The 27,866-nt window shown below is 43.0% G+C and overlaps 1 long non-coding RNA gene across 1 annotated transcript in view; it reads right to left on the bottom strand.

Annotated features, from left to right (window-relative positions):
- Positions 1-27,278, bottom strand: part of LOC126248585 (uncharacterized) — a 116,887-nt gene extending 89,609 nt beyond the window's left edge. Inside the window, exon 1 of the long non-coding RNA XR_007545511.1 lies at positions 27,231-27,278. This is a non-coding gene — a long non-coding RNA (uncharacterized LOC126248585). The remainder of the gene's footprint in view (positions 1-27,230) is intronic.
- Positions 27,279-27,866: the final 588 nt, after the last annotated feature.

Genomic DNA, 27,866 nt, shown 5'->3' with positions numbered 1-27,866 from the left:
CAGCGATTGCAAACGTTCAGAATAAAGTCATTCATTTCTTCGAGCACTCGTTTATTTCAGTGGCCATTATCATCGGAATTGCAGACTTGGATTACATAAGCTTGACAAACAGTGCCTCCGAATGACACAAAACATCTCTCTGATTTTATGCCGTAGCGTAAAGATCTTCACGCAGATAGGTGTAGCGTCAAGCAACACACTTTTAGTGATAGTAATGAAGCTGTAATAACTAGAAACTATTATCGTTTGATCGAGTCGGCAGCAGTTTTGTATGGCAAACACTATGATTTTCTAATGATTAGTTCGGGTACGTATTTTGTTCTCCAGCAATGAAGTTACATTTAATAAGCATCGGATGATCTAGCGGAATTGTCACTGAGTGACTACTCATGCCACGAAATTAACGAGGGAGATTACCAAACATTAACAGCTCAGAATCACTGTAAATATTACAACAGTATTTTAACTACTCTCCATTTACAAATGCATTTATCGTAAGAAGAGGTAATACAATATTTGAACCTAGTACGGAGTATTCACGTAATCGACTTTTGCTAGAAGTTAACTGGAGGCAGTTTGATATTATGAGAAAATGCGAGTCTAATGTCATAAAATTGAACACAGAATAAGAATTGCTTGCGTAATTTTCAAGGTACACTGTTTCCGGATATAATTTTTTGATATACCCCAGAGCTCTTTCACCCAGGCGTTGCAGTTTCCCAACAGTTTGCGCTGACATGACACTACGTAATATAATGTCATAGTATTGGGTTCGGATTCTTTATAAGAAAGAGTAATTGTTATTAATTTCGTTCGTCAAACATGTTTCAACTCATTTCTGTCATCAGTGGGCCTTCATTTTCAGTATACATCGGAAAACAAACTTGTTAACCATAAAACGATGAATTAAATAATAGACACAACGATTTTATTGTTACTGTTGAGATTTTAGTTTTTTACCTTAATTGTTAGGTTGTTTTATTCTTAGAAAATCATTTGTTTTGGATGAGTAGTCCGTTGTCGCCAACAACATGAAGCTTTAATAAGGGTGTCTAAAACTAATGAAAACGGCTTTAAATATATATTTTGCTGTCAGTAATTTACGTAATTACTAACAATATATTTCCATGCTCTGCCTCATACACATCGACTATATGTGAAACACGAAGGGCAAAAACAACGCAGTTCATTGAACACCCCCCCCCCCCTCTCTCTCTCTCTGTGTCTAATTTCTTTCCTTTTTATATTTGCGTAAGCAGGTGGCAACCCGAACCTGTCTCAAGATTATTACGCAAATACGTCGTTTTTACAGTGTCATAAACTGAAGGATGATTATTAGTAATGCACTGTCTCCATGTAACGTGAACAATCCAAATAGACGAGTATCTTAAACGGTAGATGGCATCGAAACAGCCTTTTAAGCAACTGGTGCTATACTGATAGGAAAGTATTTTTCTACATCGTTACGACTCGTATTTTCTATCTAAGGTGATATTCGATAAACAACCTTTTTTCCAAATAGATATACACTGACGTAAAGAAATCTCAACACCAAGAAGCAGTTGTGCGACATAAATGAGAGTTGATAGATGTGTTTCTAGGTCTAAAAAGGTGGCGTCTATTAAAATTTCGCGCCAATAGCATAAGAGTGGCATTAGTAGTGCCACTATGAGGATGCTAATCAGGTGTTCTTTAAATACACGCTCTAACCGTCGAGAGCTTTAGTTACGTTTGAAATTCGACGTAGTGAGTCGATGTTAGTCAAGAATGCCTTTAAGACGATGAAGAAGCCATTATGAGCAGCTTACTGAGTTTGAACGAAGTCGTGTAAATAGGGCTACGAGAAGCTGGATGTTCCTTCCGCGATACTCCGGAAGAACTTGGCAGGAATGTAGCCTCTGCACATGATTGCTGGCAGCGGTGTTGAATGGAAGGTACGTTCGCCAGAAAATCGTGCTCCGGACGGACACGTGGCACTACCGAGAGGAACGACCGCCCTGTTCGGCGTATGGCTCCTCTGGCGCTTCGTACTGCATCTGCAGCAGCAATTCGAGCAGCAGTTGGTAAAACAGTGACACAACGAACTGTTGCAAATCGGTTACTTCAGTGACAGCTCCGAGTCAGACGCCCTGTAGCGTGCATCTCGTTGGCCCCAAACCACCGTTGTTTGCAACTTCGGTGGTATCAAGCGACAGGTCATTGGAGGGCGGAGTGGAGATCTGTTGTGTTTGCTGATGAAAGTTGGTTGTGCCTCGTTGCCAGTGATGGCCGTGTGTTGGTTAGAAGGTGGCCATGCGAGCGCCTGCAACCAACCTGTCTGCATGCTAGACACACTGGACCTACACATGGAGTTACGGTCTGGGGTGCGATTTCGTACAGCAAGAGCACTATCGTGGTTATCGCAGGCATGCTGACAACAAATTTGTACGTCAATGCTGTGATTCGACCTGTTGTCCCGTCATTCACGAACAGTATTCCAGAGGGTGTCTTCCAACAGGATAACGCTCGAACACATACCGGTCTACAGAGAGTCGACATGTTGCCTTGGCCTGCTCAATGACCAGATCTGTCTCCAATCGAGCACGAATGGGACATCCGGACGACATCTCCAGGGTCATCCACAACCAGCATTAGCTGTACCTGTACTGACCATGTGCAACAGACATGGAAGTCCATCCCACAAACTGACATCCGGCACCGGTACGACACAATGCATGCACGTTTGGATGCTTGCATTCAACATTCTGGCGGTTACTATGGTTACCAATGTACCAGAATTTCACGTTTGCGATGGCTTACCTCGCGCTTACATTAACCTGTGATCTTGCAACCACATTGACTATGAATCACTTAAATGTTACCTAGAGAAATGCATTCCCCAAATTTCAGTGCTCTGTATTAATTATTTCTTGATGTTGGGATTTTTTTCCCGCCAGTGCATTTTTCACAGCGTAATTTGATAGTTGTTAAAATAATAATCGGCACCACGCAGATTGTCACACAAAGCTCCGTACACATAGCCTGCTGCGACTTCGGCGTCACATCCAAGGTAAGTGAAGGGACAAGGGACCTTTGCTCTAGCAATATTATCCACATAACCATAAGTTGCAAGTGCACCGTTGAGGAGCCACGGCCATAAAACGACAGCCAATGAGAGACAAGCGCACTGAAGTTTGTCCGCTAAGCGAACGTATTTGGATATTTTTAGAGTAAGTAATAAGTGTAACCGATTTGGTTGATATCGGTCCAGGAGTTTAGGAGGAGATGTTGAACATAGGCGTGTGTGACATATAACGCACACATATACGTCTCGTTCTCTGCTGTTTTACACTGCAGGGAGGATGTTAAATTTATCGTGGGATTCAGCCATGTGGCCTGATCTTAGATCCAGAACCACATTGACAAAATTGTTGGCTCGCTGCAGTGCTCATTCTCGCGGCCGTGTTGACACAGTGAATAGCACAAATAAAAGACAAATTGCTCTCCATATTTCTAAAAGAATTCCAAGTCAATTAAAAACCGGAAGTAAATACCAACACATTGTTTTCGGACTTTTTTGCATCACCCCTTGTCACCCATACCCAAACCTCTAGTGGTGGTGGGGAATGTTATCTACATAATTTTTGTACAAGTGATAAGTCACGCACCTAACAAATTTGGCTGAAATTGCTCCACGTGTTCTTGAGTTATACTTCGACGTCGTCCTCTTTTCATTCCTAACCCTATGTGATGTAAGTAGTTCTTGGCCCGACAGTGTCGACAGTGCTTCTTTCCAGACAGTAAGTAACTGGTAAACCACGATTCTTTAAAGACTAGAACTCCCCTGCATAAAACAGCTCCAAACTTCTGATTAATTCGCGTGTGAGTTAATGTGTTAGATATTTGACGTTAAGCATATAAGAGAGAAACAGTTTAGAAAAGGTACGAATTTATGTTTAAAGTTTGTTGGAAGTCGCACTATCACACACTGGATGAGTATAATCTGGGTAATTTCCGTTCTTTTGTATGAAAACCTAGTTTTTCGCGCATCTCAGTGTTTTTGACGTCATATCTGCAGAACTATATGTCTTACAATGATATACTTTTGAAGGTACATTCAGTGAAATATGTGAGTACTGTGTGCGAAATATGATGCGAATAGAGTTAGTAATGAAAGGGTAATAAATCAAAACGTCATGCCTGATGCGGCTGTTTCTCACGTGTCACATCGTTATGACGTCATATCTCCTCAAGCGAGTCACACGAGAAACACGGGCTGTGGCGCGTACGTCACGGCACGTGAGCGGGTCTTACGATTGCCAGCGGCCATCGCCGTCGCGGAGCGAGTATCTATAACAGGAGGGTTTAATAATTCTTGACTGCGCGTTTAAATGCATGCAACCTCTCGATAGCACTCGACAAAGTTAACACCTTTAGTGGATACCTTTTCAATTACATATTGATTTCCCTTGGTCCCTGCTCGAGTCGAGAGTTCGCGAAGTGTGGCGGACAAGCCGACTAGTGTGACGTCACAAATTCGTTTCGTGTGTGTGTGGGGGGGGGGGGGAGGGGGGGGGGCAAATAGAGATAGTAATAAAGAAGAGGTAAAGTAAAACCTCGTGCCTGATGCGGTGGCTTTTCACGCATCGCCTGTTTATAACGTCATAACTCATGAATTATGTGTCATAAAAAAAGGTAAGGGAAAGTTCCCCCTTCTGCCCTTGACGGGCCAATCGGGTCCGATCGACCGCTTCGTCATTCTCCGCCAAACGAGTCAAATGATTAGCAACTTAGCGCAACCACACAAATTAGGTAGGAGTGATACCAGAAACAATGTGTATAAAGGAAGATTATGTCCTGGAATTCCCATTCATATTTAGCATTTGAATGGTGGTTGGTTGTGAGAAAATCGTGTCTTGCCTCGTGTATGAAGGAGAAAGGTCTACCAGCACGTGCCGGAATGCGACAGCGACAGGATTCTCCAGTTTAATGATCCGTGATGTTCAAATGGTTCAAATGGCTCTAAGCACTATGGGACTTAACATCTGAGGTCATCAGTCCCCTAGATTTAGAACTACTTAAACCTAACTAACCTCAGGACATCACATACATCCATGCTCGTGGCAGTATTCGAACCTGCGACCGTAGCAATAGCACGGTTCTGGACTGAAGCGCCTAGAACCGCTCGGCCACAACGCGTGTTATTGTTGCTCGCGATCCCTCCACTATCATACGAATATGGTCTGCTGAACTCTATGGGTCCAGGAGGACCATGCTCAACATCAGGGAGACTATCAAAGGCCCCACACGACTAGTGCCAGAGAGGATAGGAACATTATTCGTTCGACCCTGCAGCACCATACCACCACCTCATATATCTTGCGTCAGGAAATGGACGTGTTTACAGCAAGACAAGTATCCCCATGGACAGTGTGACGACGTCTAGAACACCACAAGCTGTCAGCACAGCGATCGCTGTTGTGGCTTGCAACATGGCAACTCGCCAACAGTGGCGCCCAGAAACGCTAGACACATGAGTGGCACCACGTCGTCTTTTCAGACGAGTCTCGTTTCTTCGTACAGTATCGTGATGGACCTGTCCGTGTGTGGTGCACCTAAGGAGAATGAAACCTGGAATAATTGCATTCGACCTCATCATACGGGCTCAGGACCTGGCTTGGGCCGGCCGAAGTGGCCGTGCGGTTAAAGGCACTGCAGTCTGGAACCGCAAGACCGCTACGGTCGCAGGTTCGAATCCTGCCTCGGGCATGGATGTTTGTGATGTCCTTAGGTTAGTTAGGTTTAACTAGTTCTAAGTTCTAGGGGACTAATGACCTCAGCAGTTGAGTCCCATAGTGCTCAGAGCCATTTTGACCTGGCTTGATGTTCTGGGTTGCCTCTGGGTAAACAACACGATCATCTCTGGTTTGCATAATCGGTAATTTGATCAGTAGCCGTTGCATCTCTGAAGTGTTAAGGCCAGTGGCAGTACCCTACCTTCGATGTCTCTGTAATGTTATCTTTCAACAAGATAAAACAAGACCACATGCTACCCATGCTGTGACGACTGACTCCGATAAAAAGCATTCTGGCTCTTCCCTGGTCAGCACGTGCTCCGTGTCTCTCACCCACTGATAACATCTGGTCATGGTTTGCCAAGTGACTGTCACGCCACCACCAGCGAGCCAGTACAACTGATGATCTTCGGCATAAAGAAGAAGCAGCATGAAGTGACAGACCCGCATCTGTCATCCCAGCTCGGTTCAACTCGATTCCCATCTATTGTTGCTGCCAGAGGTGACAATTCCGAGAGATAAACTTCACATCCTGTATTCTCTAACATCACGTGCAAATCAGAATAACGTTTTCTTCCTATTTTGCTGCGTACGCACATTACGTAAAAATTCGTTATTTGCTATCATTTCTGGAGCCATACCTGTTGTTTATGGCTATACTTACTATGACAGGTTTCGCAGTTATATATTCTGTCGGCAAGTATGGGCTACGTTTCTCCAAGACAGGTCCTGCGGAATTCGTGTTCACAGTTCGGCGGATACTTTACGTGGAAGCATTAAGTAAAACTCATCGGAATAAAACACTCGGTTTTGTACCTTTCCACAAATGGTAGCATTTTTAATTTTCTCTTTGGCTTATTCGGTGACACTGATCCTGCATATCTTTAAATATCTGAATATGAGTCGCTGTCCGGAGTGGCCGAGCGGTTCTAGGCGCTACAGTCTGGAACCGCACGACCTCTACGGTCGCAGGTTCGAATCCTGCCTCGGGCGTGGATGTGTGTGATGTCCTTAGGTTAGTTAGGTTTAATTAGTTCTAAGTTCTAGGCGACTGATGACCTCAGAAGTTAAGTCGCATAGTGCTCAGAGCCATTTGAACCATTTTTTTTGGCCGCAACATTTGATGACCTTCTGGTCTTCCCGGTATGAAGCCTCAGTCAGTTCACAAACTGCCACCGCTAACTGTAAACATCGTTTCTTAATTAAGACAACATTTCGTTTCTCTCGCGGCTCTTATCGTGTTGGCGCTCGTAATAAATTTGCTTCCCGTAGCTGAAATATAAACTAGTATTTATTTAGTGTTAAATATTTAACCTTTAATAATCTTTTCTACGTAAATTTTATCAGATTTCGAAGTTCTTATCTATTTCGTTTCTCGTTATAGAATCCTGCTCCTTCTCTTGAACCTGTCTGAATGTTTTGGAGTGTACGAAAACATTATGTGATGATGTGTCATAAAATGGCATTACGAGACAAGATATAAGCTTAATATCGTCACATTTAGCTTTTTGGGATTTTTGTCTGTAGGCTGCAAGAGTCATGTAGGATGTTTCTAAACTGCAGCTATACGTTTTGAAAGGTATAGTGTGGGCAATTTGGTATCACTTTGAACAGGAATTCTAAAATAGAAACGCACTATTCTCTTACTACGAAATCCGATGTCTTTCTTCAACTGGATGACTAACGGGTAGTGATAACAGTGACTCTGTTAACTCATATGTCTGCAGTTTACTGATTATTATGCTATTAATGGACAGTACTACAGTATTCTGGAAACAAAAGGTATGTTATTCACTAATCGGGTCGGTTGTCTTGCGTTCAGCATCGTTACCACATAAACTAATTAACTGTAAATGTAGTAATTATAAGAACCACAATAAATGTTATCGTTTTTTTTATCCACGAAAAACGATAAAGTATAATATATAATTTTACCTGTTCGTTTATTTAGCAAGGACACTTCTTTCCGGAAATGGCTTACTGCTCAAAATCATACGTACTTGTTCTCTACTAAAAATAATCAAAGTGTGTTATGGAAACTTGTGAATATCCATTATAGTTTAAACATGATGGGCATGGAATTACACTCACGAGTAACTGAATGAGAGATAGCTGATGTTTTAGAGGGAAAGAGAGAGAGAGAGAGAGAGAGAGAGAGAGAGAAAGATCTCCACAGTGAATAAATTAGTTCGACGAGCAGAATGGTAGTGATGTCCTCAGACATGATGCTGATCATGAGTGTGACAGACGAGTGCAGTATGGGCAGGACGCACGTATCTGCTCATTTGGTTCAGGCCAGATATTTGGTGCCCAACGCATGGGACACACCGAGGTTGATGCAGGCTCTGGATATTCACGTACCACTGTGTCAAGGATGTACTGCGAGTTCCCTTGATCCGGAAGAAAGCCAAAACTCAAGCGTTAACCACCGTGAGCAATAAGGAATTGAATCTCGCAATTTGAAACAGCTAATACAGGGGCAGTGTAGTAGATCACTCACCAATTCAGTGCAGAACAAGATCAGTTGGTGAATAACCTTAACAAGCGTACAACCTTCCCGCTGTAGGGTACACAAGCCCCGTCCCTCCACTAATGCCACTTCTCACCACACATCACAGTGTACAGGATAGTACGGGTGTAAGAACGCCGCCAACGGTTACCCGAAGTATGGTAAAAGATCGCTTGGATGGATGAGTCCGGGCACACATTGGTAATCGCCGGTGACAGATTATAGGTACGTCGAAAGTCACGTGAGGCGATCCATACCACTTCTCAACACGCCATCGTTCAGGAAGTTAATGGAGCTATTCTCGTGTACGGTACTTTCAATATTTGAAGTAGGTCACTTGATACGCCTGCCATAGTCCCACACCAGCGAACGATAACTAAGCAAACAGTTCATCAGTAGTGCTACATTTTCCTCGTTTTCTTCTGCTATTTATCGGTCGTCTTTGCAAAGTGGTTCGCTTTTGGGAGAAGCAGCGTTCAGAACTTCTTCTGGCCCACCAGCCATATGTTTACTGTTGTTACTCCAAACCACTCAACATGAATAACAACATCATCTCTGAAAAGGATATGGCCAGTATTCGCTTCCGTCCTTGTAAAATATGAGATTTGATTCTGTTCGTAATGAACTCGTCGACGATTGGTTGTTGAGTCATAATATTGCTTCCCTCCTTTCTTCCGTGTTCAGAAGGAGTAGGATGCGAATCCATGTCGTAGCTCGCTGATTTAAATCTCTTGCAGTATTCCTAATTAACTTGAAACGAAAGACTTAATGATTCCTTCAACAAAGCCATGCCGGCCGAAGTGGCCGAGCGGTTCTAGGCGCTACAGTCTCGAACCGCGCGACCGCTATGGTCGCAGGTTCGAATCCTGCCTCGGGCATGGATGTGTGTGATGTCCTTAGGTTAGTTAGGTTTAAGTAGTTCTAAGTTCTAGGGGACTGATGACCTCAGCAGTTACGTCCCATAGTGCTCAGAGCCATTTGAACCAAAGCCATGACCGATTTCTGACCCCATCCTACATCTACATCTACTTATTCCCCGTCAATTCAAAGCGTTTTGAGACTGGATTAACAAAACAAAAAAAATAGGGAAAGGTTGAGGCGTCGATATTAATTGTTTTTTGTTCTGGAGTCAAAGTGTGTGGGGCAAACTTATCACAAATGTTTCTCTTTTTCAAAACATTGTTGAGAACGACTTGAACACTAAATTTAGAAATGCTGCTCCATAGCAGTTTGTGTCACAACAAAATTGCCACACTGCATCCGCCTGACCACTAATTAATGTTGCCTGCTCATAACTGACTGACTGACCGGTATTCCAGGCTACCAGTGTTGTTACTGCGCTGACATCGCTTATACGCCAGTAATAAAATCAGTCTCGGAACTTTTTGAGATAACGGTTTATATCTATACTTCACAAGCGGAAAGAACATCTGGTATCATTATCATTTTCTCCGCTCCTTGTTCCATGCGCGAATGGTGCGTGATGATAACGACTGTCGGTAATCATCCATATGTCCTCTAATTTCTTTGATCTTTTTCTTATTTATCGAAAACCAGTAGTTTTTCAACCTTTTTTCCTTTTGTGTGTGTTCGTGGTTTATGGGCACTCAACGGCGAGGTTATAAGCGCTCTTTCGCCTTTTTTATATTCGGAATGCTTCACCCTATGAAAGTACACTGAAAAGCCAAAGCAACTAGTACACCTGCCTAGTATCGTGTAGGGCCCCAGCCAGCAAGCAGAGGTACCGCAACACGACGTGGCATGGACTCGCCTAATGTCTGACGTAGGGCTGCAGGGAACTGACACCATGAATCCTGCTGGACTGTCCACAAATCCGTAAGAGTACGACGGGGTGGAGAACTCTTCTGAATAGCACACTGCAAGGCATCTCAGATATGCTGGGGAGTTTGGTGGCCAGGGGAAGTGTTTAAACTCAGAAGAGTGTTCCTGGAGCCACTCTGTTGCAAGTGTGGGTGTGGGGTGTGGCATTGTCTTGCTGGAATTGCCAAAGTCCGTCGGAATGCACAATGGACATAAATGGTTACTGGTGATCATACAGGATGCTTACGTACGTGTCACCTGTCAGAGTCCTATCTAGACGTAGCAGGAGTCCCATATCACTCCAACTGCACAATCCCCACACCACTACAGAGCCTCCACCAGCGTGAACAGTCCCCTATTGACATGCAGAGGTTGTCTCCTTGCCTGTACACGACCATCCGCTCGATACAATTTGAAACGAGACTCGTCTGACCAGGCAACATGTTTCCAGTCATCAACAGTCCCATGTCGGCGTTGAGGGGTCCAGGTGGGGCGTAAAGCTTTGTGTCGTGCGGTCATCAAAGGTAGTCAAGTGGACCTTCGGCTCCGAAAGCACATATCGATGATGTTTTGTTGAATGGTTCGCAAGCTGACACTTGTTTATGGCCCAGCATTGAAATCTGCAGCAATTTGCGGAAGGGTTGCACTTCTGTCACGTTGAACGATTCTCTTCAGTCGTGGTTTGTCGCATTCTTGCAAGATCTTTTTCTGGCCACAGCGATGTCGGAGATTTGATGTTTTAGCGGATTCCTGATATTCATGGTACACTCGTGAAATGGTCCACGCGAAAATCCCCACTTTATCACTACCTCGGAGACACTGTGTCCTATCGCTCGTGTGCCGACTATAACACCACGTTCAAACTAACTTAAATCTTGATAACCTACCATTGTAGCAGCAGTAACGATCTAATAACTGCGCCAGACACTAGTTGTCTTAATATAGGCCGTTGCCGATCGCAGCGCCGTATTCTGTCTGTTTACATATCTCTGTATTTGAACACGCATGCCTGTACATCTCTTTGGCGCTTCAGTGTATTAATTACCGAGCAAGCGGATAAAACCTTTTAATTGCTGTTATTAATGTGTGTTATGGAAACTGTAATAGTTACAAAAAGACACGTTTTTATATTAATTAATACCATCATATTGTAGCTGATGTTACGCACCTTAGTGACCTGAAGCTTGACGTTGAGGAAGCCATTTCGAACTCTGGCGAGGTTTCATGGATATTTCTGAAGGGAAGGACAGGTGATGAGGTACAACTGATTGTCACCAGACTAGAGACTACTTCTAAAACCCACTAGGTTAAAGGTTCAAATGGTTCAAATGGCTCTGAGCACTATGGGACTTAACATCTGTGGTCATCAGTCCCCTAGGACTTAGAACTACTTAAACCTAACTAACCTAAGGACATCACACACATCCATGCCCGAGGCAGGATTCGAACCTGCGACCGTAGCAGTCGCGCGGTTCCGGACTGAGCGCCTATGACCGCGAGACCACCGCGGCCGGCCACTAGGTTAAAGCCTGTGTCAGTATTTCAATAAGTCCCACGAATATCAATCAAAACTGGTCACAAAATTTAAGCGCAAACTCATGATGAGACTAACAGGCACCAAGATGTGATTTTTTCCTAATGACAGTAAGGGGTTGACATACGTTTCTCACCTCTCTCCGTCTTCTGTGCAACTAACTATACGAGCTACCCGCGGAAATCTGCATTTCTCCTTCCATAAGAGGGAAGACGTCTCACCAATGAAGCACTGCAATGGCAGCCACAAGGAACGGAATTCGAAAACCACCTCAGTGTTTCCTATTGTTTCTCTGTATAATCATGAGCTCCTTTGGTACAACTCTTTTCGTATTCCCTTTGTTATTCTATCTAAATATGTAAAAATATTTCTCCGACAGCTATTTACATTTTGAGCGCCTACTGGCTGGGTATTATCTGAAGAGCACAAGTGAATCTGTAAGAGTTACTAATACGTGATAACGTATCGCCCCCAAGAACAGAAATAGCAGGGTTTCGCTTTCCCCAGCCGTCTTGCTGTAAGGTATTGAAAATGTCTGCCTGAACCTAAGGGAATAGCAGAATATGGCACCTGAGTAAAAACCATTACAGATTCCTTTACGTATTATGAATATTCTCTGTCCTAAAATGTATCATGGTCACCCGTAAGCGCCGGCCGCTGGTGGCCGAGCGGTTCTGGCGCTACAGTCTGGAACCGCGCGACCGCTACGGTCGCAGGTTCGAATCCTGCCTCGGGCATGGATGTGTGTGTTGGCCTTAGGTTAGTTAGGTTTAAGTAGTTCTAAGTTCTAGGGGACTTATGACCTCAGCAGTTGAGTCCCATAGTGCTCAGAGCCATTTGAACCATTTTTTTTTCACCCGTAAGCTAAAAACTAAGATAGGCATAGGGCTTACTTGGTAGCGGCATCAACTGATTCACATTCACTAAGGTCTGGAGAAACCTCTGAGACAATTTCATTTTATAGATGTTTTAGAAGTAGGAAGCAAGGGCTTGTATGAACAATTAGACAGAAAATCAGACGATAGAATTTCCACCGTCACGAAAATCCAATACACAGTACATGTTGTATTTGATGTTGGTAAAATCTCTTCCTCTACGTATGTTTGTAATGAAAGTGAATTGCCCAAAGATAATACATCGGGGCTGGATGCCGCTCAACAAAACTGGAACTCTGCGATTCGAAAGCAACTACCGTACTAGAAGATATATATACTACCAGCACTGAATATTAAACGGAACTGAACAAACTACACATAGTGCCAACGTTTTAGGAAGCCAAAAGATTATTTGTTAGACTTGGTGTAGCATGAGTACAATATACACTGAAGCGCCAAAGAAACTGGTATAGCCATGCGTATTCAAATAGAGAGATATGTAAACGGGCAGAATACGACGCTACAGTAGGCAACACGTATATAAGACAAAAAGTGTCTGGGTCAATTTTTAGATCGGTTACTGCTGCTACAATGGTAGGTTATCAATATTTAAGTGAGTTTGAACGTGGTGTTATAGTCGTCGCACGAGCAATGGGACACGTCATCTCCAAGGTAGCGATGAAGTGGGGATTTTCGCGTACGACTATTTCACGAATATACCGTGAATATCAGGAATCCACTAAAACATCAAATCTCCGACATCCTGCAAGAACGGGACCAACGACGACTGAAGGAAATCGTTCAACGTGACAGAAGTGCAACCCTTCCGCAAATTGCTGCAGATTTCAATGCTGGGCCATAAACAAGTGTCAGCGCGCGAACCATTCAACAAAACATCATCGATATGTGCTTTCGGAGCCGAAGGTCCACTTGTCTACCTTTGATGACCGCACGACACAAAGCTTTACGCCCCACCTGGACCCCTCAACGCCGACATGGGACTGTTGATGACTGGAAACATGTTGCCTGGTCAGACGAGTCTCGTTTCAAATTGTATCGAGCGGATGGTCGTGTACAGGCAAGGAGACAACCTCTGCATGTCAATAGGGGACTGTTCAAGTTGGTGGAGGTTCTGTAATAGTGTGGGGCGTGTGCAGTTGGAGTGATATGGGACCTCTGATACGTCTAGATACAACTCTGACAGGTGACAAATACGTAAGCATCCTGTCTGATCATCTGCATCCACTCATGTCCACTGTGCATTCCAACGGACGTGGACAATTCCAGCAGGGCAATGTGATACCCCAGATGTCCATAATTGCTACAGGGTGGTTCCAGAAACACTCTTCTGAGTTTAAATACTTCCGCTGGCCACCAAACTCCCCAGCCCTGAACATTATTGAGCATATCTGGGATGCCTTGCAACGTGATGTTCAGAATAGATCTGCACCCACTCAGACCCTTACGGATTAATAGACAACCTGCACGATTCATGGTTTCAGTTCCCTCCAGCACCACTTCAGATAGTCAAGTCCATGCCACGTCGTGTTGCAGCACTTCTGCGTGCTCGCGGGGACCCTATACGATATTAGGCAGGTGTACCAGTTTCTTTGGCTCTTCAGTGTAGTACATATCCTACAATTCCACACCTTGAACGATTACTCTCGGTTATAAAAGACGTGGTATTTAGAATTGCTGGTTGTTAATGTGGAAGTCTCGGGTTCGATTTCGGATGACTATCTCGGATTCATATGTTACGAAAAGGTTTCGAATGGTGTCGACTCAGCACTGTATGGCTAAATGAGAAGCTGAGAAGCCTAGACATATTACGTATCTGAGATATCTTGTACCAGTTTTCGAAACAGGCACTCAGGTCAATGTTCAGTGCTTTACAGATGTTCGAACTGCCAATAGGAGAAGGAGGGTTAATGCTTGATAACGGGACTGCTAAGCCGGCCGCTGTGGCCGAGCGGTTCTAGGCGCTTCAGTGTGGAACCGCTCGACCGCTACGGTCGCAGGTTCGAATTCTGCCTCGGGCGTGGATGTGTGTGATGTCCTTAGTTTGGTTTAAGTAGTTCTAAGTTCTAGGGGACTGATGACCTCAGATGTTAAGTCCCATAGTGCTCAGAGCGATTTGAACCATTTGAACGGGACTGCTATACATCAGATATGGATCGACAAATGCTTTATATCTATTCGAACAACAGAGAGACTGGAGTTGCGTCATTTTTCAGTCGCTTGAGGTATGATTCATCTGCTAACTGGTCGTGGTCATTACTCCGAATACCTCTAAAGACTCCATTTTTGGGACGAAGATTATCTACTTATTGTGTAAGAGGTACCCCAGACTATATTGTGTGTGAATTTACGCTGTCTAAACACTTCATGCCTGTAGCCATCACTAATAGTTCACTTAGTACCATTGTTCCCGACACAGATCTTTGGTAGGTGACAGATTTCCGTGATTGTCACCTCTCAGAATATTTAAGGTAACTTAAAGCTGTAACCTTGATCCGAAGTGCTCTTGGAACACTGAAATGCTTTACAAGGCATAGTCCGATTTGAGGTAGCATGCCCTTGCCTTCCTCCATCTTTGAACTGACTTACGCACCCAATTACAGGTGGACCTACAGTTTAACGTATCAGAGCATAATTTAGCATTTTTCACATGTACAATTCATGGTCGGAGGTGAATGGAGGGGTAAATGAAATAAAACATCCTAGAATCGACTAAGGATTGAAGCTAGTGAGGCACACAGTCACTCTCAAAACAACTCTTTCTTTCTTTCTTTCACTAGTGCCATGTCCCGTGCTAATGCAGGGTCGGCAGTGTTAGGAACGGATTTGGCAAGGTTAGTGGAAAGGGGTGGCCGGATGCCCTTCCTGCCAACACCCCGTACCCCTGGGACGGAATTAGTGTACCCCTGCTGTCTGCGTCGATAATATATGGAATAGTGCGAGCGTGTTCAGATGTCTGCGAGTTGTGGAACTGAGGCGGAACGTGGGGACCAGCCCGGTATTCACCTAGCGGGATGTGGAAAACCGCCTAAAAACCACATCCAGGCTGGCCAGCACACCGACCGACGACGGTAATCCGCCGGGCGGATTCGATCCGGGGCCGGTGCGCCTACCCAGGAAGCAGCGCATCAGCGCTCTCGGCTAACCTGGCGGGTGCTCTCAAAACAACTCTATTACTAAGTATTTCTCTAGCCTTCGCGGCGACCTGTTGTTTAGGCTGCATTTAAACGATACGAATAAAAGTGAATTATACCCATAGAGCGAGTGATATGACATGAGCATCCGCTACGTCGACGCAGCGGCTCACCACAACCATAGCTGCAGACAACATTGGCGTACGTCGTAACGACCATGTTTTCCCGTCTGAAACACCTGTAGTAACATGCAGAATGACTATCACAAAAAACCAGTTACTAGAATAGTGTGTGAAATTAGTCTGGCTTCAGGAATCTGTCGTCTGTGTTGTAACGTAACTACAATCTGTGATACTAGACGTTGTGCGTAAATTCACCAATTATGGAGAAGTACGCCTTTCGTGATAGTTCATGTTTACTAGCAATAGCTGTAGAGCAATTATTAAACCCACACACAGCCCTTTATTGGTAAGCAGACCAGATACCTGAATATCCACACACGTAGCTGACAGGGTGGTCGCGGAGAACTGACCTATCTGATCAAAAGTATCCGGATACCCTATGTAATGCGAAACGGACCACCAGATGTCACGAGAGGCGGACCCGCCAGTGTAAGAGGAGCCGGGGAGTACTGTGTTGTCAGTAGAGGATAAGTAATGGCTGAATGGGTCGGTCAGGATGGCGCAGCAACTTCGAACGTGGAGTAGCCATTCGATGTAATCTCAGTAACAGACCCATCAGGGACATTTCAACCCTTCTAAAGCTGCTCAAGTAGACTGTTCTTGATGTGATTATGACGTGTAAATGGCAAGGAACAACCACAGTTAAGCTAAAGCCGGGAAGACCTCGCGTACTGACGAACGGGGATCGTCGAGTATTGCGGAGGGTGCGGAGGGTGTTTAGCGGAAGGACGCGGTAGTGAGTTCCAAAGTGCTACCGGCAATCCTGTAGGAAGTTGAAAATAATGGGATGCAATGATCGAGCAGATCCTCACACTCCACATCTTTCCGTAGACAGTTCTCAGTGACGCCACTGGACAGTGGATGATTGGAAACAAGTGATTTGGAATGCTGAATTACGCTGTACCCTATGGCAATTCGATGGAAGTGTTTAGATTTGGCGAATGCCTAGAGAATGTTACGTGTCATATGTGTAGTGCCAACAGTGAAGTACAGAGGAGATGAGCCAGCCGTTATGGCCGAGTGGTTCTAGGCGCTTCAGTCAGGAACCACGCTACTGCTACGGTCTCAGGTTCGAATCCTGCCTCGGGCATGGATGTGTGTGATGTCCTAAGGTTAGTTAGGTTTAAGTAGTTCTACGTCTAGAGGATCTGATGACCTCAGATGTTAGATCCCATAGTGCTTAGAGCTATTTGAACCATTTTTGAGAGGAGGTGATGTTAGACTATGGGGATGTTTTGCTTTGTTACGGTGTGGTCTTCTTATTCTGCTTGAGAAAACGCTAAGTACTGAAGGATATGGAATATTATCCAATATTTTGTACTGCGCACACTAGAGGAATAGTTCCGAGACGACGGTTGTTTGTATCAGCAAGATAATCTACATCTACATTTACATGTATACTCTTCAAATCACATTTAAGTGCCTGGCAGAGGGTTCATCAAATCACCTTCACAATTCTCTATTATTCCAGTCTTGTATAGTTCGCCAAAAGAACGAACACCTGTATCTTTCTGTACGAGCTCTGATTTTCCTTATTTTATCATGGTGATCGTTTCTCCATATGTAGGTTGGTGTTAACAAAATATTTTCGCATTCGGAGGAGAAAGTTGTTGATTGGAATTTCGCAGTAATGGCGCAGCATCTTTGAGGCAATGGTTTGTGGACAATCACATTCCTAAAATACCAAGCGAGGTGGCGCAGTGGTTAGCACAGTGGACTCGAATTCGGGAGGACGACGGTTCAAACCCGCGTCGGCCATTCTGATTTAGGTTTTCCTTGATTTCCCTAAATCGCTTCAGGCAAATGCCGGGATGGTTTCTCTGAACGGGCACGGCCGCCTTCCTTCCCCATCCTTCCCTAATCCTATGGGACCGATGACCTCGCTGTTTGGTCCCATTCCCTGAATCAACCAACCAACCAACCAACTTAGCAGGAAACGTCACATTCCTAAAATGGACTGTTCTGCCTAGAGTTCCGACCTGAACGCAGTGGAACACTTTTGTGATGACTAAGAACGTTGATTTCGCTCCAGACTCCACTGTCCAACATCGCTATCATCTCTGGTTTCGGCTCTTGAGAAGAATTGGCTGCCGTTCCTCCACAGACTATCAGATTGACATCTCACTGAAATTGTCCCCTGCAGAATTCAAGCCATCATAAAAGTGAAGGGGGACACACCCCATATTAAGGTCCACTAATAAGTGTTCGCATACTTTTGATCAGTTATTGTGTACTGTAGAGTTCATTCTTATGGGTTACTTTAGTATATACCACATCACATCTCACACTGATTTGAATTGAAGCTAACTGTTAGATAAATTGTTAGGTTTGTTTCTTAACATAGCTGATAGTATAGCTGTGTTTTAGAACAAGTAATTTATAGCTGTCGCGCCTTCAATTCTGTAATTTAATATTCGTAAAATACAGCGCTTATGCGTCTCAGATCACTTGATGATATATCGATGTATCTGATGCAAATAGATAATTGATTTTATCAATTTAAACGCAACTGTCAAAATTAAATTTTCTAAATTTCTATCTGCTCGAGCATTATTACAGATACTGAAAATGATATTATCACAAATACTGAATATAATTTGGTAATATCATATAAGGTCCGAATCCATTAGTACATACACAAAGTGCAAACGATAACAGTTCGCAGCGTAAAACTATGATAAAGAGGAATTCGAGACGAACAGTTTGAAACAGGACGCTTGAGGTCCCCCAGGTCGGGAAACTTCCGCTGATTCGCTTACTAAAACCACCTAAGGTACAGTGCACAAGCGGCGCACGAGATTCTCAATATTCTCTCGCTCTGTACTGGCAAACTATTTGTCCTAGAGATAAAATGAATAGGACTCTTTTGGCAGTAAATTTAATGTAGTTTAATTTTGTACCGGGTTACGTTTTGCGTAGCGGCCGCTGTTTTCGAGTTATTCAGATGGTTCAAATGGCTCTGAGTACTATGGGACTTAACATCTGAGGTCATCAGTCCCCTAGAACTTAGAACTACTTAAACCTAACTAACCTAAGGACATCACACACATCCATGCCCGAGGCAGGAGTCGAACCTGCGACCGTAGCGGTCGCGCGGTTCCAGACTGAAGCGCCTAGAAGCGCTCGGCCACACCGGCCGGCGGTCATCAGTCCCCTAGAAACTAGAACTATTTAAACCTAACTAACCTAAGGACATCACACACATCCATGCCCGAGGCAGGAGTCGAACCTGCGACCGTAGCGGTCGCGCGGTTCCAGACTGTAGCGCCTAGAAACACTCGGCCACTCTGGCCGGCCTCGAGTTATTCGAGCAAAACGTTCAAAAGTGACTTTCAAATGCACCCCCACCCCTCATTAACCCCGACCGGTCAGGAATTTTAGTATGTTGTTCATGGCACTCTCTCCCACCATTGTACATAAATTTATTTCCCATGTTCGACCTCTTTTGATCTTCATTGACTAGGCTGTTAAGCCATCGGCTTAGCTGGCTAATTCGTTATCATTATCTATTTAAACTTCCCGTGATGGCATTGAAACAAAAAACACGTTTTTAAAAGATGTGTAAACTAATTCTGTTTTTAATTTAAACTTTACCCTGATGGTATTAAAAGAAAAAAAGACTTTGGTAAATGTTATGCGTAAACTAATTACGTTTACAACTCGATGTCAACATAACCCCTACAACTGCAGTAGGGGTAAAGTTCACATCCAATTGTAAACGTAATTAGTTTACGCGTAACAGCTGCAGTAGTTCCGTGGTAAGACAACTAAACAAACAACACGTTTTCAGTGCTAATTTTATACTGTTAAAGTTCACAAAATTGTGACGTAAAATTTACACAATCGTACAACCTGTAAACGCACGGATAAGCTGGAGGAGTAATAAGAGCCCCGAAAAGAGACTAAAAACATAGGTATAAAATAACAGTATGAATAAATATTCTAATGTGTTTGGAAAAGACGCAGAACAAGTATGAAGATGAAGGCATTATTTAATGTACTATTAGGGCATTATCTCAGTTAATGAATGACCCCTCCAGTATCTAGTCATCAGCACCGAGCAAGGTGGTGCTTTAGTCTGCACACTGGACTCGCATTCAGGAGGACGACGGTTCTACAGCGTCTGGTCATCCTGATTTAGGTATTCCGTTATTTCCATAAATCGCTTCTGGCAAATGCCAGGATGGTTCCTGTGAAAAGGCAGGGCCGACCTACTTCCCCATCCTTCCCTAACCCCATGGGACCGATGACCTCGTCGTTTGGTCCCTTCCTCCCAAGTTCAAAAATTCAAATGGTTCAAATGGCTCTTAACACTATGGAACTTAACATCTGAGGTCATCAGTCCCCTAGACTTAGAACTAATTAAACGTAACTAACGTAAGGACATCACACACATCCATGCGCGAGGGAGGATTCGAACCTGCGAACGTAGTGGCAGCGCGGTTCCGGACTGAAGCGCCTAGAACCGCTCGGCCACCGCGGCCGGCTCCTCCCAAGTCAACCAGGCACCAGTATACCTTCTACTGGCACACCCGTCCCAGCAAACTTGGCGTGGGTGGGTGCGAAATCTTATGGGACTTAACTGCTAAGGTCATCAGTCCCTAAGCTTACACAATACTTAACCTAAATTATCCTAAGGACAAACACACACACCCATGCCCGAGGGAGGATTCGAACCTCCGCCGGGACCAGCCGCACAGTCCATGACTGCAGCGCCTAAGACCGCTCGCCTAATCCCGCGAGGCAAACTTGGCGTGCGGCAACGTTTATTAACAATGCACGGTATGTTCTATTAGTTGACCACAATGTAATTACACCTGGGAGCGAGAACGCTTCAGTCGACTTATGGCGAGATTTTATCGTGATATTTCACGAGGACGCGCTGGCCCACCTGATAGTATATGCACAACTCTCTTGAAATCATTCACAATACGATGTGTTTTCCTTAGTCACTACTGTACTTGTTTACTGTTAAGCTACCGCGTGTTTTCGATAACTGCCACAAGAGGGAAAGTGCAATAATATCGCAGTCGGGTAGTAGCCAGGTGAGGTTTCGTTTGAATCCAGTGTGGTTATATAAACGCTGCTCTTCAAATGTCCCGAGATAAAAAAAAAGTCCAGCGTGATCATGTAAGTCCTTAAAGATGGCCGGACTACGTATTTTCGATGCTCTTCAGAGCCGTTGGAAGAAGTTTCTGTATGTTTGATTCCATCCTCAGTTTGTTCCTCTATTTCAGTATAATTTTGAAACACATTGTTTATTATCATCTGGGTCTACAAACCCGTCACCGAGCGAAGAGGTACACTGGTTAAGGCAGAACGAATATGCTGGGTTCAAATCCCATCCAGCCACCCAGATTTATGTTTTCTGTGGTTTCTCTATTTCTTTTCAGACGAAAGCTGGGATGGCATATATAAAACCACATCTTTATCTGATCTAAATTTTTTTTCCGCCCCTAATCGTATCGTCGCACGGAACGGTAAGTCGTAATTTTCCGTATTTTTTCTTTCAGACTGGCGGACGATGTAGTTCTCGATGCGAGGTTAGACACTAATCTTCCTTTTAGTTTACCTGAATGGTGGTAAAAAGGCTTTAGTGCAGTTTAGTAATACACCGTTTTGTTGTACCCGGACTTCCAATCTGAATAAAGTATTTCTCGAAACATATAATTTTCTGCACAACATTCCGACGAATGGTCCAGTCTTCGCAGTCTTCGTAAGACGTCATGAGAGATGGCCCGCTTGGGAGTGAAGACAATGGATCAGCTGCCAAACTGTTCAGTACGACAATTAGATAGTTCACCCATCTGGACACCCGGAAATTAATACGCTATTAGTCGCGCCAAGAAAACCTCAGAAACAACAATAAAATTTTTAAAATGTTTAAACGATGATTTTGATAGAGACATTTATTAAACACAAGAAAACACGCGACTGTGCTTTGTCAAAAGCTATCTGTCTGCAGAATTCATTGCAAAAATTCATTCTTGTACTAAATAATGTAACCGACTTCGAGGAGAACGCAACCCGGAGATCGTAGTGTAAGATAAAAATTTCTTGTTGCTTATTTCAAGGTGTACAGTATGTTTACGAGATGCTATGTTCCTTCGGACATGCATGCATGCATATCGTATTTATCCGCCGATATCAGGCAACAACATTCAATTAAAATGTTCTCCCCTGCGCGGGAATTCCATAATATGTGTAGGAGTGCAGGTTGTGACCCAGGAATGATGACTTACGGAAGTTTGGGTCTGGCCGTGAGTTGTACGCGGATAACGAAACGGGCTGAGGCGACCGCCGGCGTAAAGCGGGATATCAGGGTTCGAGTCCACGTCCGGCACAGATTTTCACTGTCGCCATTCCCTTATAAAGCTTGTGGTTGTTCGTATCCGCAACTGCGAATACATTTCATGTAACACAGTACATTTTTTGACAAAGACTGTTCTCTACAATGCTATTCTCTCGTGGTTTCTGTAGAAAAGCAGAAGAGTTCAACGTTCTAGCGAAATGTACTACCTAGGACAAGGCAGGATTAAGCTGAAACAATCTTTCTGTAAGAATTGTATGCGCTACCTGTCCAGTTATTTATCCTAAGGTATTTCTATTATCCATCTATATTAAGATGTAATACAAGAGAAATACATCTGAACTAAATGAACATCTTAATTAAGTTAAACTCTCGTAATATTGATTTTTAAGTATAAATATGGGTTAAAATATATGGGTTGGTGAGTGATTGATTGACTGCCCAAATATGTAGATCGTTCAGTGTTCTTTTCGGCGACGGCGATAACGCAAGTAACTGTCGGACGCCGAAGGCGCTGAAAATCACTGAAATTGACAGGTGAAAGGTTAAAGATAGATGTGGTTATTATCCGCTGCTCTGACAGCGAAGAACCACTAAAATATCTATGTTCAGTATGGGCGCTCATGTCAAAAGTGAGCATTTATTGAAGCCACTCCATCAGAGATAAGAAATCCAAACTTGACGAGTCCAGAGAAAGTTATCGATCGTGTCATTTAATTACGACACACGCTACTTTTGATCGCTAGCGAGTAGGCGGACCACGGAAAACGTTGGTTAGTGAGTCCAGGAGGATTTCAGACGACGGTACTCTAAGGTTTTATCATGGTTCCCTTTCTTGCGTTTTCCTATATATTATACAAATGCTTAAGGCAGACACACCGATTTTAAAGAATAACGAAGAACAGAATAACTAAGTTTACACGAGATCATTAGATAACGGAACAGTACACTTACACTCCAGTAACGTTAGAACGCCATTGCATTAGACGCATAATAATAATTTCTCGCATCAAATTTTCTCGTTAGTAACTGCAGTGACATACAGATATATGTAATTACATTTAGGATGAATGGTCACGAAATCAAGTGTTTAAAGCACTATATGTGCGGGTAAAATCTCTCCCACTACTTTACATTTATTTTGATTAATGCTTAAAGCTATTTAAATATTTTCCGTCGACATTCCACACTTCAAAATCTCTAGTATGTCATACTTTCATTCAGTTACCTAACTGCATACTTACGGCAAAATCTTTGTAAAATACGATGTGTGTTTGAAGAATATGAACACAGGCTATTAGCCGTATTCTTTGTCTATAGATTCCATATCTACGTAATTGGTATAGCATCACGTCTTCGTTTTGAGACCTTTCATCATTTTTTAATTTTGAGAAATGCATTATTCCGAATGGAAGACCAAGTACAAAAAATACTAGCTTACTGTATTGCATGAATGCATTTTTATTTACCATTGTTCAGGTGACAGAGTTTAACGTCCCGTCGAGAAGTAGACTCGGTGTACAAATTCAGACAGGAAATGGGTAGTGGATTTTCAAAGGAAGTAAATTTAGGAAGCCAATACTCAGTTGGAAGTAATATTACAGGCGTATATTAACATATAATGGAGAGAATCGATTGAACTTGGCCAAAAAATGGATATGCTTTGCCATTTTGTAGCACGTAAGTTTCCGGTTGGAAATTTGTAACTCGCGTAAATTCTTAGACAATATTAGTGTAAAACACGATCAGTGATTTGCTCGTATGGTTTAACGTACAGCGCGCATGCTTACAAGACAGGGAGGTAAGCCCGACCCAGATCGGCAGAACAAGTACCGTTGGTCTGTCTGGTACATTGGCCTGCCTGAGTGTGGTTTTTAGTCTGTTTTCCACGCTCGTTTAAGTATATGTTGGACTAGTCCCCAATCTCCATCTCAGAAAAATACGATTCACAAACAATTAATACACGATGTCTCACAGAAAGAAAGTTACACTATTCACGGATTGCGCTCCGTCCCTGAGGACAATTGAAGACTGTGACAACGTAAAGGGCATCCGCCACAAACTTAAACAAACTAAAATCGTCAAATTATGAAAAAAGCGGGCTCCGACCGGTGAGGTAAACGCTAGTAAAAAGAGACATTGTAGAAATGGATCAGTTTGTCTTTTTTCTGAATAACACAGATTCATGTTAAATTTTTCGTCATACTATATTTCTTACTTGCTTGTAAGATATTCCAAGAGCTAATGCATTTTACTAAAATTTAGTTCTTAGAGCAGGATGGAGTGTATCTAGGAAGATTATTTCTACAATATATATAAAGATCGTCACGTACTTGTTTTGTCTGAAGGCAAAATGGTACCTCACTCACAGAAAGAGGGACAACAACCGAAATATTTTTAAAAAAAAGATAAAAATTTTGTACCGATGTAACATATGTGAAGTTCGTGGATCCATTAACTGTAACTTTTAACTGTACAACTTTACTCTCTACATTAGACTCTTATCAACATCGGCAATGGAGCCATAATTCATTTTTACCCCCCCTTATCGTCTGGTTTAAATGGAGTATTTACAATGTGTCACCCATGAAACATTTTCACATTGTTCTAAAATTGTGTATCTGCTTTTGAAATAGTCTAGTAGCATTTCTTCTTGTGATAAATAAGTTGACACAGTAAATTGACACAGAATTACCTTCAAAAGTTCTTTCGCACTCTCATTCCAGAGAAGGAGAAAGAAGCTGTCTTGTAGGCACGGCCAAGAAGGCCGTAGCTTTACCTTGTGCAGAATTCAGCTTCTTTTTTAACAGAACTTCGTCTTCGAAACCATTAAATTATTTGCACGAATAAACAATTTATGACTTATCGCGAAAAATTATCAATTATAGGCACGAGAATTATTTAGGTTTGAAAGATCAACTCTGTATTTTTTACTATCTCTTTAATATACAGAAGGATGTCTTTATCATATGTCAATATGGGTTAGATGTGTTATTTAAATTACCGGTCGTCTTCGCACTAACTAGCGTCGTTGCCTCGTGAAGCTGAGGATTTGACTCTTGCCGCGTGTGCGATTGCAGGCTTTAAATGAGGCGTTGTAATGTGTGTGTACTTAGAGATTAAATGAAACTAAGGAAATTAGTGTGGAAAACATAAAACTTCCTAAAAATTAATACGCTGGCTGTATGATTCAATTGTCAAACATCAATTTAAACAAAGTCGTTTGAGTCATTGCAGTACGTAACACGAGTAAAACCGCCTGGCCAGCGCAGCACTGTCAAGATCTTTTCTTCCTGAAGCCCCCAAGAAGACAGTACTAATACCGTGCGGACAATTCTTTCTTTCCTACACACACACACACACACACACACACACACACACACACTGCAGGAGATTCTGCTATTATTCTCTCTGTATTAGGAGAGTTCTGCAGAAGATCTCGAACCTGCAACACTCCTTCCGACGAGAGAACAGAAAGAAGAAACTGAGTACTGTACTGAGGAGAATTCGAATCAGATGTTGACAGCTGAATTAAAAGAACGGAAGGATTATTTTCAAGAGTCGCAAGTGCTAGGAAATTTGTGAAAATGCCAGCTATGTAGGTTTTAACTCATCTCTTATTAGTTCTTGATAATAATATTCTTTCGATTTAACTTAAGATTTCTGCCTTTTTTCATATGATACTATAATCTACCGAAAACAAAATTTCGGCACTCCATTAGTCTTCCAGCTACGAGCGTGGAAACAAAAATGTGTGAATTTAATGAAAGATGTTTATACTAAAGAAAGACGGACAGTGCCCTTTGTACGCGCCTCTAGTATGCATAGATCCCGTAACGTTATTCAGTACACTTTCAGCTGCTGTTAGATGCTAATGTCAAACTGTTCACACCGAAAAATGTCAGAAGTGAACTAAAATTTTGAATTAATAACTTTCTAAATTTTTCATATCAAAGCCGGTGTATTCGGAAACGCAAGTAGATAATGAAATACTTAACATAATTCCCTGATTTCTAGAAACCATAAATTTGTTCTGTATATAGATCCTGGTTATATAATTGCTCACATACAGGCACAGTTATTCTTTCAACATTCCACTCGCTCATGAAATAGGAAGTCATATCGTTATGTCTCTGTATTTAACTAGCACACGATTCAGATTTGACCAAAGACGACCCGCTAGCATTAGATATCAAGCCCAGAGATACCATCGACAAACCTGTTGCATAAAAAGATAATGACGAACATAGTAAATAGAGAATAGCAACAAAAATTAAAAAGTGGTTATCTCAGGACCAGAGGAGAGCAAACAAAACCAGTGTAAAATAAAATGAAGTTATTTTGGGCACAGAAGAAAGCGAAGCTCACTGACAAACGGAAGGGGCTTAAAGTGATCCAACTCGGACCAGTTAATAATACAGACATTGAAGTACCCTTTGCCTCGCACGCTAGTGCCGTATTAAGAGTAAGATCGTGGATAAAGCCAAAAATACCTAAATGAAGGCAGAAATTAGAAAGAAATCTTCGCATTTACAAGGAATTCCACAACGGACGCTATAACATAACACAAAAATAGCGACAGAGGATAATAAGTAAACACGAAACTGGGCGGCTTGTAAGATAAATACAGAGGCGGTGGTGAAAATGATAAACAAGCTGTTTTGTAAAATATGACATTCTTGAAGAATAGTGATTGTTATGTAATGCTGAATGTCAATAACATACGGGAGCAGCCAGCCGCAATTTGATTTTAATTTAAATGATAAAAAACGCCGTTACTGGTTTCGAAATTATTCATTCGTCGTGAGACGGCTCACACGGTACTGTCAAAACACTCATATTTCAACTGACGTTCATTATTTCTATATATGCATGTAAGCCGTCTGACGACGAATGTAAAAATTTGAAATCGGTAATGGTGCTTCTAAAAAAAAAGGAACCAAAAGTAAATGGTGGCTGGTTGCCGCTTTACACTATCAACATTCTGTACAATACACTTTATTAGACGAGACTAAGGTGTCATGTGATACTTAGACAAGACGTGACCGGAAGATATGCGAGAGCGGCGGTTACCTGAGAGCAGAGCGGCGGCCAGCAAGGCAGCGGGCAGTCGCGGGCGGGCCATGGCGTGGAGTGCGGAGCCCGGCGCGCCGCTCTTATACGCCGCACCTGTTGCTGTGCGCAGGCCCGCCCGCCCCCACCAACGCCTACACTCGCCGCCTTATAATATAACTAAACCATCCCTCCTCTCCGTACGTCAATCACCCGCTCGGTCCGTCAACGAATCGGAGGAAAGTGAGGATTGTGCAACCAGGAGACACAGTGTTGCAAGAATAAGGCTACGGTCACATAAGCCGCTTAAAAAACTCAACAAATATAACAAGCCTTGAATAATAAAATATCGCCGGCTGGAATTTTCTGTGACGTTTGATTGCGTAGATCGAGTTACCATCTTAGAAAAACAAGTTTTAGGAATTGATGGTTTTATACACTAGTGGTTTGAGTCATACTTAACAAACAGAATGCAAAATGATGTGCTGAATAATTCAAACAACGTTGGAGGGGGAAATTTTTAGCGAACGGGGAGAAACCACAAAGCGAGTCCCACAAGGTTCAATTTTGTGTCTACTCTTATTCCTTATACGCACATTAAAAAAAGTTTTGCATCACCTCGTTTCCGAGAGTTCCGGAACCTGTACAGAAAATTGG

This window comes from Schistocerca nitens, chromosome 3, assembly GCF_023898315.1.
Source record: "Schistocerca nitens isolate TAMUIC-IGC-003100 chromosome 3, iqSchNite1.1, whole genome shotgun sequence".
NCBI lineage: Eukaryota > Metazoa > Arthropoda > Insecta > Orthoptera > Acrididae > Schistocerca > Schistocerca nitens.
The sequence above is the reverse complement of the archived record's forward strand: the minus strand, read 5'-3'. Positions and strand labels throughout refer to the sequence as shown.